The sequence below is a fragment of the Microtus ochrogaster genome, linkage group LG1 (genome assembly GCF_000317375.1).
Source record: "Microtus ochrogaster isolate Prairie Vole_2 linkage group LG1, MicOch1.0, whole genome shotgun sequence".
Taxonomy (NCBI): Eukaryota; Metazoa; Chordata; class Mammalia; order Rodentia; family Cricetidae; genus Microtus; species Microtus ochrogaster.
In genome coordinates, this window is record NC_022027.1 from 17,120,633 (window position 1) to 17,137,212 (window position 16,580).

The window sequence follows — 16,580 nt, forward strand, 5'->3', positions numbered from 1 at the left end:
AAATGCTGATAGAAAATGTAATATAGAAGACTACAAAGAAACAGTGTCTTTTAGACACACTAGGGTATGAACACATGTGAACTCACAGCAGTTACCTTGGCATGGACAAGACCTTTTCAAAACCAAGCAAGAATAAATTCCAGCATGGAGGAGAGGGAATTGGGGCATGCGATCCCACCCCAAGACAAAAAAGTAGTCAGAAAATTTAGCTGCTTGTAGAAATAATCAGTTTCCTCAAATAATATAGACTTTGTTAACTTGAGCACATCCATGAAAAAATATTTGTGCAAGACAAAGGTTTATAAAGAACAGAATGAGGATAAGAACTGAATGGGTTGTAAAATGGGAGTGAGTCTGGAAAGATTTCGGGAAATGAGTCTGACTGTGATCAAAAAACATCTTATGAAATTCTCAAAAAAAATTAAAATTATATACATAGTCTTGATTTCCTGGAAATGTTCTCTTATAAAACTGTTATCAAAAAGGATAGAAGAGGACTTTCCAGCCTTTGTGAATTGACTTCGAGCTTCTGGAACTTTCTGCACCATTCCTAGGCAACCAGGAACTCAGAGAATAACTGCCAAGCCAACAATGATGCCCTGTGAAGTTTGAATTACTTCTTTCATGATCATAGATATGCTGAATGGGGAGCATTTCACCTTGACTAAAGGTCGGATAGTTTGAGCTTACTTTTACTCTTTCAAAGTTGTTGATAACAGGTGTGGCTACAAACAAGAAACCCTGGCCTATGGTGTGGTTATTGGTCTTTTGGACATTATGGGGTCCAATAGAGGTGGATCCACTTTACCCTGATCAAAGGTCAGAGAATTCAAGCCTATCCCTACTCCTTCATTTTAAAACAGGGAGTTTTGACATAGGGAGTGACTGCCTACAGGATACTTGGTCTAGGGTGTATTCACTGCATATCCTGCCCCAAACAACAGACTGCATAACTCAAAAAATAGTGGCTGATGTTTCAAGTATTGAAACATATAACTATTTTGGTTATACTTTGTGTCATGTTAAAGCAGTCTTTTGCCTTTTTCCTTCCTTTTCTGTTGGGGTATATACATAAGTGTATGGAAAATAAATGTGGACCAGATTCAGTATTCAGTATTCATTGAGTTGCCCTCCCAGTGCTATCCTATGACTGTGTTTCTTTCATATCTCTGTTCCTCCTACCTAACATTTCTAATACACATACCCTACCTTGAACATAGAAACTGCAGTGGCTGGAAGACGACAAATGTGTCACCCCAATGTGTGGCTTATGACAGTGCTATGTAAATGAATTTATACTTGTTTAACCCTTAAATCCTAAATCATCAAAATAAGAAAGTTGTGCATGTTTTCATTTCAGAAAAATATTTGTTGCATTTAATTTTTAATAAAGGTTTCATGTTGTCTACTCTGACTTTGAACTGATTATGTAGCAAAGTAAGAATTTCGGAACCTCTTGCCTTTACCTTCCATTTACAAAGATTTATAGGATGGAAGTCCATGTCAGAAAACTCCATGAACTACAGTTTTGTTTTAGCTATTTTTAATGATTAATTACAATATAGTTATCCCATGTCCATTTTGATATAATAAGAAACAATAAAGTAAGTGAACATGAATATCAAAATATAGATGAAGGTATTAAAAATTTCATCAACTTTTCAGAAAACTGAATATTTCTCTCTATTGATAATTTTTAAATAGTACAATAGTTAGCATAATGTTGGGGCCCCATAGTCATCCCACGAAAGACCACTATCCATATATGCAATTAACAAGGGGATTTATTTTCTTGAGAGTAAAGGTTCCAGCATGCAGAAGTCTGCCATTTAACACAAAGGCAAAAACAGCAACCTGAGAGAAGCTCACAGGCTCCTTTTATATATACACAGCTAAAGGAATTCTAGAAACAGGCCATTCTATCTATGATTGGCTTAGCAAGTGGCAATTGCATTAGCACATTTCTGATTGACAGCAGGGGCTCTCTGGGGCTGCAATTCTTCCATCTTTGGGCATGTATGGACAAGTTTCAGGGGGGCTAGAGTATTTGTCCCTATTTGGTCATTGCCTGGAGATACTGTTGGGCCTGGCCTAAGCTTGGTATGTGCTATTTCCTTCTTGCTGTCAGGGGCGTTGAAGATTGATTGTCCTTTGTTTGTGATCCTTACAGAAACTGCTTGCTTAGCCTCAGGAAAGTGAAAGTGAGGCCTGATCTCTGACAGAAAACTGAGGAGCCTTTTATGTTGTCTCCTTGGCTCTCTCACATAATTTATGAAATTAGTGTGTACTTGTGCATGTGTGTGTGTGTGTGTGTGTGTGTGTATTAGAAAAACAAATACAGTTTTTATCTTATATATGTTGGGGGCTTTTTAGACACTTAGGAGTAGATGATACTTTTGATGTCAATGACAGCCTGATACGTAGAGCTTGATAAAAATTATATAGGGATAATGGTAACCAACATATGAATCTTTATTAGGAAATTGGCAGTATTTTTAAATTGGTGTTGGATGCTACAATTACGTTTGCTGTGCTGTGAGATAATAAAGTAGAGAGAGGAGGATGTTAAGGTACTGAGTTAAGATACAAACACAGGCAGCTCTTTTGCATTAATTAGCAGAGACAATGAACACAAAATAGGTGCATTAACTAAGTGAGGGGAAAGTGTGACTATTAATATATCTTGGCAATATATAGTCAAAAGGACATTGCTATTGCTTTCTTTTATTAGTTTGACTATCTAGAAATCACCACTATTAATTCAGGTGGACCCTTTTTGTCACTTCCCCTAAATACTCTGAGTTTGTCCCTTTCACATTCCATTGGACTACTCGAATGCCATCTCCTTACTCATCTTTTGTGCTTACAAGCCTTCTTTATGAGATCGTGCGTGTACATGAATACACATATACATAAATACAGCTCACTTTCAGATATTATTCCCTTTAGAAAGTTTGAAAAAACGGTAGCTTAACCCAATCTTTTATTCCCTGTCTGATTCTAGGTCTGGGGTGTATTTGGGGATTTTAGGGTTTAGACTGCCGCCAAGAAGGCTGCTGCTGTTATCATACTGAGCAGCTGCTGCTGCCTCTTAAGCTCCAGATATTTCCGTAGAAGCCCTTCTAACTCTTTTAAGAGTTTGCTCAGAGAAGCAAAAGGTAAGATCAGGCTATTGCAAAGCTGCCCGTGGTATTTTATCTTGCGAGGTGACAGGTTTGCTCAAGATGAAACTCTCCAAGTCTTAAGCCAATTCAAAAAAAAAAAAGTAAGAAAGAAAAAGTTCTTAATTGTTTCTTTCTAAAACTTTTTTTCACACCGATTTTTAATTCATTTTGCTTAACTGGAATTTTATTGAGGCTGTCAGGAGCAGACTGCATGCTGGGAGTTGTATGGAACTGAAAGCATTATGTTAGCCTAAATAACAGCTGGAAAGAAACCATGGGACCTCCCACATACCCCCCCCCCCCATAGAGACGCAGACAATGGGTGGGTTATTTGACAGAGTGACAACAGCTGCCACACAGGTCTAGTCTGAAACTTTCAGGTTCCAAATAAACAGGTTTATATAGTTATCGGGGCAAAATAACTACAATATTAAGTAATATTTCTTTGTCAAATGACAAATAACATTTCCTTGTTTATTTTTTCACACCATCTTAGTCTACTCAGTTTAGAAATATTTTAATTGAAATGAATTTAATTTTAAATGTGTCCTTACTGCATATTTCACATATCACAAATTATCACCAAGTATCTGATAAATCAAATGGTGGAAAGGTCAAGATGTGTTGACCAAAAATTTGTCCTTTTCCAAATAAGGTAATATTCATCAATATATTTCTTAGACATGTGAAAATTTAATTTTTATAAGAAGGAACGGAGTTTATAAAGGCAATACAAATTGAAGTGGTACTTTTCATTTAGAATAGGGTACATTTTAAAAGAATAAAATGTGTCTACAGCTTATGGTAGCATTATGTTGTTTGACAAAACAGTAACAAGTTCCTGAGAGATGGAAACATTCCATCTTCAGGGAAGTCACTGAACAGGAAGGTGAACATATCACAGGATAGACCTCAGATAGGAAGCCCATGACAGACCAAAGTACAGATACCACCAAAGTCCAACTTTGTAGTTTTATTGGGGTTAATTACAGGAATATGGGTAGGGGTTACTTACAAGATCAAAAATGGCCCAAAGATGGCTGTATCACTAAAAGCCCACTCTGAATGGGTGACAGCCTATAAAGCTGGGGAACTTGTCACACAACGCATAGCCTGTAGGAGAAAAACAGTTTGGAGAATTTAATTTTTTCCACGAGGCTCTGGTGTAAATCTCTTCCCTGCATTCTGCTGATGGCTGTTGTTTCCCAGCAGCTGGTCTGGTTTCAGAATCCTCTTTGAGGCCTTGATCCTTTCAGACTTCTTGCTGTCTTTCTGACATCTTCCTTGCAGCTCTGCACCTTCCTTCTGACCAAGGGTCTCACAGAATTGACTGCCTGCTTTGGAAGGAAGGAGCCAAGTGAATATGGTCAGTTTCAGATATATAATATCAACTACTAGGCACTAATACATATTTGTTGATGCTTAGCAGGGTTTTCTTCCTTTCTTCCTTCTTAGTGGGTGTATTATACAGCGAAACATATTACGGGTACAGGTATTTTTAGCCCACTCAACAACTACTTTTCCTGGAACTACTCCGGCAAAACCAAACTGATAAGTTTCTGCACTTGCAAAAGGTCAGATCAAACTAATTAAAAACAGATAAATGCTTGTTTATTTGGTGTTACCCCTCAGCGTACTCACCAACTCCAAAAATCTGGGCCAGAAAAGTCATACAGCTGGGCTAGGCAGAAAGCATTTATAGTAGTCTCTAGGAGAGTGCTGAAGATATACCAGCCAGTTGCTGGGACCCTGCCCAAGTATGGTCAGAAGCTAAGCCCCTGGGAGGGCACTTGGGTTGGCTGGTCATGTTAGAAAGGCGGGCTGTATCAGTTGCCAGAAATGTTGAAAGGCTTCTGGTGCCATTCTTTTGTTAAGGTTTTCTCTGATTTCCAAAGCAGCTGTACCAGTTTGCACTTCCACCAGCAATGGAGTGGTGCTTTGTTTAACCCACATCCTCTCCAGAATAAGTTATCATCAGTGTTTTTGATCTTGGCATTTCTTACAGGTGTAAGATGGAATCTCAGAGTTGTTTTAATTTCCATTTCTCTGATGGTTAAGGATGCTGACCATTTCCTTAAGTGTCTTTCAGCTGTTTTAGATTCTTCTGTTGAGAGTTCTCTGTTTAGTTTTGGACCCCACTTTTTAAAACTGAATTATTTTTTCCTTTGATGAACAATTTCTTGAGTTCTTTGAGTATTTGGAGATCATTTCCTTTGTCCAATGTGGGACTGGTGAAGATTTTTTTCTTACTCTTTTGGCCATTTTGTTTTGTTCATCATGTCCTTTGTGGTGTAGGAGGATCTTTTTTCTATGTGTTGCTTTCATTGGTTGAATAAAGAAAACTACCTTGACCTTTTGATAGGGCAGCCCTTAGGTGGGCAGTGTAGACAGGACAGAATTCTGAGAAGAAGGGAAGTGTGGCAGATGCTATGATTCTCTTGCCCAAGACGGACACTGTTAGTCTCTTGCTGGTAAGCCATAATCAAGTGGTGATACTCATTAATGGAAAATGGGTTAATTAAGATGTGAGAGTTAGCCAATAACAGGATAGAGCTAATGGGCCAGGAAGTAATTTAATTAAGACAATTTCTGTGTCATTATTTCAGGGTTAAGCTAGCCAGGCGGCGGGACACAGCCCGCCACTTGTCCTACTACACCTTTGCTTTATAGAAGCTTCTCAGTTTCAGGAGGTCCCATTAGTAATTGCTCTCAGTGTCTGTGCTACTGGGGTTATATTTAGGAACTGGTCTTCTATGCCAATGTGTTCAATTCTACTTCTCAATTTCTCTTCTTTGGGGTTCAGTGTGGTTGGTTTTATGTTGAGAACTTTGATCAATTTGGACTTGAGTTTTGTGCATGGCAATAGATAAAGATCTATTTCCATTCTTCTACATGTTGATATCCAGAATATGTTTCTTTTTCCATATATTTTATTCTTTTTTATATATTTTATTCATTGTCAAAAATCAGGTGTTCATAGGTGTCTATCCTCGTCTTTGATTAGATTCCACTGGTCCTCCTGTCTGTTTTCAGGCCAAAACCAGACTGTTTTCATTACTGTAGTTCTGTAGTAGAGTTTGAAGTCAGGGATTATAATGCCTCCAAATTTTCCTTTTTTTGAACAGGATTGTTTTGGCTATCATGAGTTGTTTGGGTTTTTTTTGTTTTTGTTTTTGTTTTTTTTTTTCTATACAAAGTTGAGTATTGCTCTTTTGAGGTGTGTGAAGAAGTTTGATGAGATTTTGATCTGCATGGCATTGAATCTATAGATTGTTTTTGGTAAGATTGCCATTTTTACAATGTTAATTTTATCTAACCAAGACCATGGGAGATCTTTCCATTTTCTGGTGTCTTCTTCAATTTCTTTCTTCAAATATTTAAATTTCCTATTATATATGTCTTCCACTTATTTGGTTAGAGTTACTCAAGATATTTTATGTTATTTGTGTTTGTTGTGAAGGGTGATCTGTATGGCGATTTCTCAGAAAATTAGGAAACAGTCTACCTCAAGACCTAGCAATATCACTTTTGGATATCCCAAAGGATACTCAATCATGTCACAAAGAATGTGCTCACCTATGTTCATAGCAGCATTATTTATAACAGCCAGAACATAGAAACAACTTAAATATCTTTCAACTGAAGAATGGATAAAGAAGATACGGTGCATTTACATGATGAAGTTCTACATGCCAGAAAAAATAATGAAAGCTGCAGGCAAATGCATGGATCTAGAAAACATCATATTGAGAAAGACAAATATAATATACACTCACTCATAAGTGGCTTTTAGACACAAAGCCAAGAAAAACCCGCCTACAATTTACAGTCTCTGAGAACCTAGACAACAAAGAGGACCGTAAGAGAGACTTACATGGATTTAATCTATATGGAAAGTAGAAAAAGACAAGATCTCCTGAGTAAATTGGGAGTGTGGGAATCATGGGAGAGGGTAGGAAGAAAGGGGAGAGTAAGGCAAGGGAGGGAAGAAAAATGTAGCTCAATAAAAACAATAAAAAAAAAACGGACTTTTCTCAGTGGGATGGGGTAGGTGGAAGTAGGGCAGAAAGGGTTTCCTAGCTTTTGCGGGCAATGCCAGGAATTCCAACCAAACACAGAAAAACAAAAATAAAAACTAAGGAATGAACAGATTTTTTAGGGTACCTGCAAAGTGTACAAATCAGATTTGACTTATTTGTCAAGGCAGGAAATAGACATCAGTCTACTAAGGGCAAGGGTTGGGGAAGAATTAAGCAGTTGGTTTGGAAAGCACAATGTATATAAACATAATAGGAACAATTTCATTTCATTTCTTCCCAGCATCCATAGTGAGAGTAAAAATCTCACTGAATCTTTAGGAGAATTTGAACTTTGGTACTGCTTAGTTATTGAGATGCATAAAATGCCTAATTAGCAGATTTTTTTCATAGTCTAAAGAAGTTGATTAACATGGAATTTGTTGATGTGGTTAAAATGAGCACCTTTCCCTTGAAACAGTACAAAATGAACATGGAAGCAGAAGAACTTTGGTGGAGTCACATTGCAGCAAGTCCACTCTGTTCATTTATAGTTCCTCTCACATAGGTCCTACTGCCCATCTCAAGGCATAGGTCCATATCCTTTTCTCCTTTCGAAGAAGCATTTCTGAAGGTGAAACAAAATTATCTTCAAATTGTTTATTTGTTTTTTCTATCTTCTTTTTAAATAGAAAATACAACCATTCAATAGCTGTTTATAGCTTTATATACTCATCCTTAAAACTTTTTGTAGTTCTCATTTCCTTCTATTTCCACCATCACACAAAATCTTGGAGCATCATTTTTTCCTAATTTATATTCATTCACTTAGGTTCAGCTTGTAGGGATATAATCTTTCATTCTCACCCCAAATTCTTTTCAGTAGGTCTCAGTGTGGTATTTTGAATATAGCTAAAATTTTATCTTGCATCTATTTAAATTTTTATCCTTGGTCTCCTGATGAATACAAATTTTTTATGGTATGATACTGTTTCTAACTCAGAGACAGTGATCGTAGTGCTTCACAGAGTAGGGATTTTATCATTTTGTTTGTGTTTTCATGAATGAAGAGATCTACTGTATTGATTCATTACCTCCACCCATAATTAATTCTATGTATACAGAAGTAAGGCTCCCACATTATTCCAATGCACAATAGCCAATACTATTAATGGTAGCCTTTCACAATTTGTTATATTATAGAATTCTATTGCAGAAAGAGTTATAAAAAGAACATCTCTCAGTTTGCTACAAACCTAATTAATTGTAAGAAAGGGGAATTGTTTTATGGTATGCAGAACATTGTATGCAGAAAATGCATATAACAAGCTTTAACAAATTATTTCTTCTTATCATTTATCTGATATTTACAAACACAGATGCTATGTGCTGTGGTTAAAAATGACTTAAGAGCCAAAATAGATTAGTCTCATTTCTATCGGTATAAATAGAATTTTAAGGACAAATGATAGTTAAGAACATAGTCATTCACACAGACTTCATTGCTTCAGCACGCACCATTGCCATCAGATTATCATTTTTCCTCTAATGGACATCACATTTTAGAAACATTCTCTATGTAATACAGTTAAAGATACTTTTAAGTTTTTCATAAAAAAATGAGTTGAAGCCAGCACAAGCAAGGGCGTAAACATACACCCTCTTATATACTTTCCACACAGTCTTATTTCTGTCATGAAGAAATCAAACACATTGAGGAAAATATGAATATTTCATTAAAATTTACTACTTATAACATTTATTTAGATGCATATATTCTTTCAAAAGCAAATGGCAATAGTTAACAGTATTCCTAATTTGTGTTAATAGTATTAAATATATTTTAATATTAAACAAAATGTTTATTATTGATAGCCATTTAAATAACAAAAGTCTAATAACGGCTGTCATGTGAGCTTGTATACAGTTTTTATATCTGATCTCTAAAACTCAGAAATAAATGTTCTAAGTAGAAGGATCTTCAACAAAGTTGCCCATGTTGACCACCCCTTCAAAACAGTGACCCCAGTCCACCATATTACATTTTCTTAGCTTGATTCATTTTCAGTTATGTCATGCACTGTACTCCTTCTCATACTACACGTCTCTTAGCATTGATATTTATTACTTCTCAAACCTGCATTGTAAAGCCCACTAGGCAGCACTCTTTCTCTTTTACTTTGTGTACAGTATTCTACTTTTTTTATTTTGCCAGGATCGTAACCCCACACTCAGCAATTAAACCTTTGTAGAAATACCCCATAGACACACTGAGAAGTGTGCTTTTATGCAGATTTTTAAATACCATCAGGCCTACAATGAAATCTAAAAATGGTACTTTTATTTTATCACATTATTTTACCTGAAACTATGATGGTGGTATTGTTTTTGTTGCATGATTTTAATTAACCACATGTCTTTGTTTCATGTAATTGTAATTTATGAAAAAAAAATCTACAGTCAAATTCCAATGTCACAACACTAATTAGCAAAGGCATAGATGCTATTCTTCCTGTCTGCCCCACCCAATCAGTCTCATTCCTTTCCCTTTTAAAAATGGAGAGATAAACCCTTCAATCTGATAGAAAGCATTGTCTTAATGAATTTTATGAATTGAATGCATCCTATAAAATCTCTAATAGCGCCAGGCATTGATGTTGCAAGCCTTTGATCCCAGCACTCAGGGGGCAGAGGCAGGAAGACCTCTGTGAGTTCAAGACCAGCCAGGTCTACAAGAGCTAGCCCCAAGACAGGATCCAAAGCTACACAGAAACCCTGCCTTAGGAAGCAAACACACACACACACACACACACACACACACACACAAAAAAAAAATAACTTTAATAACATATTTAATAAATTCTTCTCATTCTCTGTTTACCTGTTCTCTCATTACATATAAAAAATTGAAAAATTGGAATTATTCCAAAAGTCTCCATAAGTGGGTTTTTGTAAGCAAGATAAGTAGGATAAATTCTTTCCAAGGGCAGAGCAACTTGAAAATACTGTGGCATCTATAATTTGTAGGTAGAGGTTTCATGGAATGAAAATAAAACTTGTTCCCAACAAGCTATACAAATAAGCAGTTTTTTTTCTACAAAGAGTTCCCATATTTCTTGACATTTGTAACTCAAGTCTGTATATACTGTTTGAGATAACAGAAACAACAGAAAATGATATTTTTCTGCATTCATTTTCAGAAAGTATACAAAAATATTTTTTATTCTTAAATGTATCCATAACAGCAATTATTTCATTTTGTGCCATTGTATATCTCTATACTACATTAGTATGCTATTGCATGCCATTGCAATTATAAGAGATCCTGGTCTACCTTCAATATTTCTCAAACTGTGAAGGATAGCATAAACTAATCATATCTAATTTCTCCCCTACAACAATGAATCATAAAAATACTATTCTTTTATTCTAGAATTTAAGAATATTCCTGACTCATTTCTGTTCATCTTAAAATGTAGAATTTCATTCACAAAGTATTTTTAGTTTTTGATTTTTATTTCTACTCAGGCATTGATAAGACAAAAATAATTACAATACAGCCTGTATTTTGTGTTTGTTGAGACTTGATTTGTGTCTGATGATATGATTTTAAGTCCCAGTCTCTGGCCTCCATCTTTGGAGGCCCTGTCCCTGTGCCCGCTAAACCTTGACCCCTCCCCAGAGGAGGGACTAAGCAGCCAGCAAAAACCTTGACAACTCTCCCAGTCTGTTTAAACTGCTCCCCAGGAAGTTCCTTCATGGGTCCCCCACACTCACCCAGTGGTTGCCTTTGTGGCTTCCTGGTTCCCCTCAAGACCACAAGAGAGCACAGAAATCTCATTAAACCTGGATATCCTTTAATTCGGTTCTTTGTCATTTGGTTTGATTGGCATTTTTGCATTGGCAGAGAGCTCACAAGTTAGGAAAATTCCTAACGATCAACTTGGAGCCAAATTTTATATACTGTTAAGAGCATATATATTTCAGATCTGTTGACTGCAATATTCTACATATATCCTTTCATCTCTTTTTATCCATAGAAATTTTTGGCTGTAAAATTTTTTTCCCATCTAATTTTAGTTTGAATCTCAATCTGAATTGGGGGAGGTATTGAAGTCTCCCACCATTATTGTTTCAGAATTTATGCTACTTTTATGTCATGTAGTGTGGGTTGTATGAAAATAGAAGGTCTAATACTTGGTTCCTAAATATTTACAATTTTTATAATTTTGAAGATTTTTTCTCACTATTAAGAGAAACTTTTCTTCCTTGCATATTCGAATTAGATTTGAGTAGAAGTCTACTTTATCATTATAAGCTTGGCTATACCTGCTTGTGTACATTTTCATTATCCACCTTTACCACATTCTCTTATGATTATTTGGGTGTCTTTGGGAGATAGTGTGCTTCTTAGAGAAAATACATAGTCTGTTCTTGTTTTGTGTGTTATTTTAATTAATTATAATCTAGTCTAGTAGGCTACACTTTTTTTTTCATCATGATCTATGGCCAATTACACTTAAAGCTTATATGGAGAATAGTTTTCTGTTTAAAGTGATTTGATGGGTGATGTTCTTTTTACTGCAATATTGGTATTTCTCTTACTTCATTTATATTAGATTTGATGCTTTTCTATATTGCTGTGTTTTACATGTTTGCTTTTTTCTTTGGTCTAGTTTGTTTATCTGGTCCATTCATGGAGTGAACACACTCATACATTCTCATGAAAAAATTGTTTTTCTCTGTCTTCCTACTTGTTTAGTATTCCTATAAATGATTATTTATAGTGCTGGATAAGTCTTCATCAATTGCATTAATTTGTGTCTGCATGAAAATATTGTATGTCTCCATCAAGTTTGATAACTTTCCATGATATAGCATTCTTACTTCACAGTTATTCATTCATGTTCAGTTTGAACATTGCCCTCTTAAGTCCTTTAGGATTTTATAGATGCTAACAAAATATCTGGAATAATTTTAATATTTCTGCTTTCATATGTTAGTTGGAATTTTTTCATGCCAGTTAAGAATATATATGCTCAAGTTCAATCTAAATAATAATGCTTAAAATGATATGGTACTAATAGATTTTCAATAACTTTCTTAACTGCTTCTATTTTATTTTGAAACTTGAAAATTAACATTTTAATATGCAATAATATTATACACATTACTCAAATTAAACCATATTATAATAATTACACATTTAGAAAACACAGATTTCTGTGGTGTAGTCTTAAATAAATTGAAGTAGAGAAAGACACATACAGAAAATTAATCATACTAATACTTACTCAAACATTCATTAAAACATTGCAAGCCCCCAAAATGAAGAAGAAAAAGAAGAGAAGAAGAAGAAGAAGAAGAAGAAGAAGAAGAAGAAGAAGAAGAAGAAGAAGAAGAAGAAGAAGAAAACTATAACTTCCCAGAACATCAGTCTAGTCTCTCAGTATACTATGCCTGTTTATACTTATGCTTTTGTGACTACTTAAAGACTCTCTCCTCTTCCTATTAACTGTCTAACATCCTAAATGAACACTATTCTACACATGACTAGCCCAGAAAAGAACCGCATCCAAAAGTCAAAGTAAGATTCTCATTGCATATCTATTGCATTATCATTTTTGATAAGTTAAAGTCATAGTATATTGAGTACAATTAATGCTCTAAAAGGTCTAGTAAAAGTACTAGTGACTAATATTTAAGTATTTGGTTTGAGCCAAGCACCACAGAGGGCATATGAATTGTAATATTACCTTAACCACTGAAAATGTTAGAAAAGGACAGAAAAAGAATAATACAGAAACAATAGGCTTGATCATAATAGAACTAATTGTAGTGGAAGGTTCATTTATAATTTCAGAATTTTTATTGGATTATATTTTCATTTGCCCTTCCCCTTAGTATTAAGCACAGCACATTCCTGCTAAGAAATCCATGAATAGATTGCACTTTAACTGATAGGGAAATGCTACCCTAGAATATTTAAACAGCTCTCTTTGAAAATTGGCTGCCTTTGTTTAATGTCAGCATTTTGTGAGCCTGCTCAGTTCCCAGAGTGACAGGAATTTTAGGAAGAAAATAGCTTCAGAGAAATAATTCAAACTCCACAAACCTGTGTCAGAGACTGTTTCAATAGTTACACTGAGGATGAAATCTTCCTTAGGTAAATTTAAATATTGTGTATACTAACAAGTGAAAATTTACTTTAGACACTTATTCAGATGTTTGTGTTGTTTAGTAGAGGAATGGGAATTCTTGGGAAAGGACAGAGGTAAACAGTATTTGTTGTCTCCAGGTGAAATAAAAGCTTGAGCCAGAAAGACTGGAGATCAATTGAAGATTCCACAGATTTCTCTCAAAGCTTGTATAATGTAGCATGAACGATAAAAACTCTGAGACAGACATTGGGGTTCAAGCTGAAGATCAGAAAAGCAAAGCAACCAGCTACCGCTCTTACTTCCACCTCAGACCAAAATGGTGATCCTGCCATCAGAAATCATCAGAATGAGGCTGACTCTGAGCTGTCTCCTGTTTTATATTCCTCTCTAGTTCTGAGATTAAAGGCGTGTACCACCAACGCCTGGCCTCTATAGCTAATTTGTATGGCTACTGGGCTTAAAGGTGTGTACCACTAATGCCTGGTCTGTATGGGTGACCAGTGTAACTATTTTACTCTCTGATCTTCGGGCAAACTTTATTTATTAAATTACAAATGAAATATCACCACAGGTTAACTTCTTCAAAGTTCTTGGAGCTTCATCTTCAATAATTATAATTAAAATGTAAATAGTAATTTTTTTTTTTGTGGAGCCAGTGTTAGGAGACTCTGGTATATATTTGTATCCCAAATAAATATTTGTGTCTTTTTATCTTGATAAGTTAGAAAAATAAACATTAAAGCTTTTAATAAATAGGAATAATAATTATACATGCAGCAAGATTTTGGATCTGATACTTATTATACCAAATAAAACAGAAGTACATAAATTCAGTTTACAATTCTGATTCCATATTTGTATAGCTTGAACATTTCTAAATTTATGTTTGTTATATAAAGTCTTTAATTCCACTAAGCTCTGTGTTTAGAAAAGACAAGCATCAGGTGTAAATTTGCCATTGGTCTATTATAGCAAGGTAGTGGGGATATTACCTGCTCAGTTGACAGCCACAGCCGCTGCTATTTGCAGCTGATAAACTCACCTGGCTCTAAGAGCAACTGACACAATTCAGAACAGCTAATCTTTTCTCTGCAAAGTTAACGTTTGCAAATTCCTGATGATCACCATCTTAGCAAAAAATTTAAAAAGAAATATCCATTAGGCATATAGACGTTTGACCTACTAAGGAGAATATGGAAATTTAAATTTTTTTCAAACTATGCCTATGGCTTCTGCCTAGATTCAAAGGATTGTATATTTTTGTCACAATATGAGATGACTGTGTCTACAGTGAAGAAAACATTCTGTATGCTTTTAGTTCATGATCACTTATTAAGTAAAACCGAAAACCCATCCACAAAGGAACATAGACATGGCAACACAGGTGACAAAAGAAGCACTTGATGTGTGACAGTAAGGTCAGTAATGGAGCACAAGAGAACATAGTTCATTTAGACAGAAATAAATACTAATATCTATGGTATGGAAAGAACTGGAAAACAGTGGGGTAGATGAGAGAGAAATTTCAATAATTCAGTTTGTGCTAGGGTAATTAGTATTGGAAAATAAGTCAGTATATGTGTAAATATCATGTGGTCTAGGGATTCACCAAAGCAATAACTGTTTTAGTTCTAAAGTCTCCACAACATCATGAGCATTCTTCAGTGGGACTGGGGAAGTGCACAGCTCAGAACAGACATCCTCAGTATTTTGAAATGCAGTCACAATCTCTCCTTTGACCTGTGTTGCTCAATTCATCTCCGTTTTCTCAATGCATATTAACTAACATGAAAAAAGATTCAAATCAGGGGTGAATGGCAACTTGTTCAAATATTAAAAACATATAAATTGAGTGAATCCTATGGGCCCAAAAAATAATTTCTGAGTTGTGCCTAAAACTGGTAATATTTTATGTGATGCAGAGAACTTATTGTAGGAAGTTTTCAGTTCTGCTGATTTCCCAAATGCACCAGGAAGTTAAACAGAGCACAGGCTATGATATGCACATTAAATCTGCATTGGTAGGATCATGGGAATTCTCACCCTGGATCAGACATATGGAAATTAAGGGATGAGCTTTCTTTATATAATTGAATTGCCCATCGAACAAATATTTCTTGACCCTTGCAAAAGTTCAGAATGTATTTTGAGCCATGGGAAAAAGTCATAGATAAAATTTAAAGCAAATTAATTCGTGCAGCACAAACTCAACATGATATTGAGATTTATCAGATTATTTTTGACCTAAAACTGTCATTCATGTTTATGTATGTATATGTATATAAATATATATCTCCATATATATTAATTATAATATATATTAATTATATCAAGTGATATCATTTCTTAACAGTTTCAGGAACTAACAGATTCTTTAAAAATTATTTGAACACATGCTCATTTTGTTTACTTTTACTCTTAGTGTGTATGTGTGAGTGTGTGTGTAATGTACGTGCCTGAGTAAGTGAGCAGCTGTGAGACCTACTTTGGGAGATATGGTTCTCATCTTTCACTTTATGGTAACCAATCTTCTCTTATTTCTATCACTATTCATTGAGGCAGGGCAATAGCACAACACAAGAAAGCGCCTGCAAACTCACAATGAATAAGCAAAATTGGCCAAAACAACCTGTCAGTGGACCAAAACTCCTAGCCAATCACAACATTCCAGCAGCAACCTCCAGTTTCAAAAGGACGAACCAAAAACCATCCTGCAGTAGCTTAATTTCCCCAACCCCATAAAAAAATCTGCAAACTTTTTGAAATAAAGAGCTTCGGTACTGGAATCTCTTGGAGTCTTTGTCATTGCCTCTGCTTCTTCTCATCTCCTGTCCCCCGGGAAACAGAGATCGCCCAACAGACAGCAGCAACAGGCCACGATAATGAATGCTGCAGTGACTAGCTTTCTCTGAGTTTTTATTGGATTCTCCTGTCTCCACCTCCCTGCTGTAGTTTTAGGATTTTTAGGTGCTTTACAATTTGTCTTGACTTTTACATGAATCTCCAGAATTCTCAAATTTGTATAAGAAGCATTATTACCTCATGAACCATCTCCATATTTTGTGGTTATTTCTTTTACATTCATTGTTTATTATTTCTTTGAAATTTTACATAGTAATCCCGTTCCCACGCCCTCCCATCCTCCAACTCCCTCCACCATACCTCCATCCAACCTTCCATATTCTCCTCAGAGAAGGTAATGCTTCCCATGGGGAGTCAACAAACCCTAGCACATTGCT